Here is a 1,867-nt window from a genome sequence, read left to right on the forward strand (position 1 = left end):
AGATAGGCAACAGACACATGAGAAGACGCTCAAGATCACTAATCGTCGGGGAACTGAAAATCAAAACCACAATGAGATGTCACCTCACATCTGTCAGAAGGGCTATTATCAAAAAACAACAAAATAGAAGTGTTGGTGAGGGTGTAGAGAAAAGGGAACCCTTGTGCACTGTTGGTGGGAATGTAAATGTCTAGAGCCCGTCAAATAATTGTTTCCTAAAGTTGCTCCAGTTAGTTGTTTTCTTCCCTATTGCCTTCAGTGTGGTGATGTTATTCATTTGTCATACTGTTGGGTTCATCTGTTACTGTTTGAATAACTTTGGGTGTTCCCCCTGCATCCTGGTTGCATCTATTTATTTAGTCAGCTTCGGAGTATGTGAAATATTGTCATATCTCTATGAGTCAGAGCTACACAAAAAGTCAGAGAAATTCCAATGGTCTTTCTCTTCTCCACCCTGTCTTCGTTTCCCTTTCTTTCTGCCTTGTTCACACCTACCCCCTGTAGATAACCAATCCCATTAGCTTCTGGTTTATTTTTACTGTATTCCTTCTGCTCAAATGAGTAGATACATGCGTATTTTATTATGTCCCTTTGAAAAACATATTTATCTTTTTTTTTTTTTAAACAAGCTCTGGCCAGTTTTATTAAAGAAAAATTGTGCATGATTTACTTTTCACCAGTCTGTCTGGCATGCTTCTAATGATATCAGAATCACCTGGATCAATGATAGCAAGTGTGCATACTCTGTAGTATTTTCCACACGCTGTGCCCAATTCAATATTATTGCCACTGTAGTGATGGACACCAGTTTTGGCCAACATGGCATAATATTCTATTTCAGATTTCCTCAAGGCTGGGCAGTTGTTGGCGAGGATGACCAGTTTCGCTTTGCCGTGTCAGATTATTTTCAGAGTCTGCTTGTACCCCAGCATGTACTTTCCACTTTTCATAACCAGTTGGAGCCTAGAGTTGATCGACTCCAGTGACTTTTTCGTCTTCTTTGCGGCCACCATCTTCCTGCCTTAGGTGCGGGACGGCCCCAGCCCACTGCAGCCGCCAAGATGGCCGGAGAGCAAGAAAGGGCCATATTTATCTTGATAGACATTTCTCCCAAGAAGATACACAGATTGCCAACAAACACATGTAAGGATGCTCAACATCACTAATCATTAGAGAAATGCAAATCAAAACTACAATGAGGTATCACCTCACACCAGTCAGAATGGCCGTCATCAAAAAATCTACAAACAATAAATGCTGGAGAGGGTGTGGAGAAAAGGGAACCCTCTTGCACTGCTGGTGGGAATGTAAATTGATACAGCCACTATGATGAACATAGTGGAGGTTCCTCAAAACATAGTATGGAGGTTCCTCAAAAAACTGAAAATAGAACTACCATACAACCCAGCAATCCCACTACTGGGCATATACCCTGAGAAAACCATAATTCGAAAAGAATCATGGGGCTTCCCTGGTGGCGCAGTGGTTGGGAGTCTGCCTGCCGATGCAGGGGACACGGGTTCGTGCCCCGGTCCGGGAAGATCCCACGTGCCTCGGAGCGGCTGTGCCCGTGAAACATGGCCGCTGAGCCTGCGCGTCCAGAGCCTGTGCTCCGCAACGGGAGAGGCCACAACAGTGAGAGGCCCACATACAGCCAAAAAAAAAAAAAAAAAAGAGTCATATACCACAATGTTCATTGCAGCTCTATTTACAATAGCCAGGACATGGAAGCAACCTAAGTGTCCATTGACAGATGAATGGATAAAGAAGATGTGGCACATATACACAATGGAATATTACTCAGCCATAAAAGGAAACGAAATTGAGTTATTTGTAGTGAGGTGGATGGACCTAGAGACTGTCATAC

At 43.4% G+C, this 1,867-nt stretch overlaps 1 pseudogene across 1 annotated transcript; it reads right to left on the reverse strand.

Annotated features, from left to right (window-relative positions):
* Window positions 1-666: 666 nt before the first annotated feature.
* Window positions 667-1,076, reverse strand: LOC309801401 (large ribosomal subunit protein eL30-like; annotated as a pseudogene). Its single transcript has one exon. The product of its transcript is annotated as a large ribosomal subunit protein eL30-like (transcript).
* Between the last annotated feature and the right edge of the window lie 791 nt (window positions 1,077-1,867).

Source organism: Mesoplodon mirus (genome assembly GCF_964341445.2).
Source record: "Mesoplodon mirus genome assembly, chromosome: 1".
Lineage (NCBI taxonomy): Eukaryota > Metazoa > Chordata > Mammalia > Artiodactyla > Ziphiidae > Mesoplodon > Mesoplodon mirus.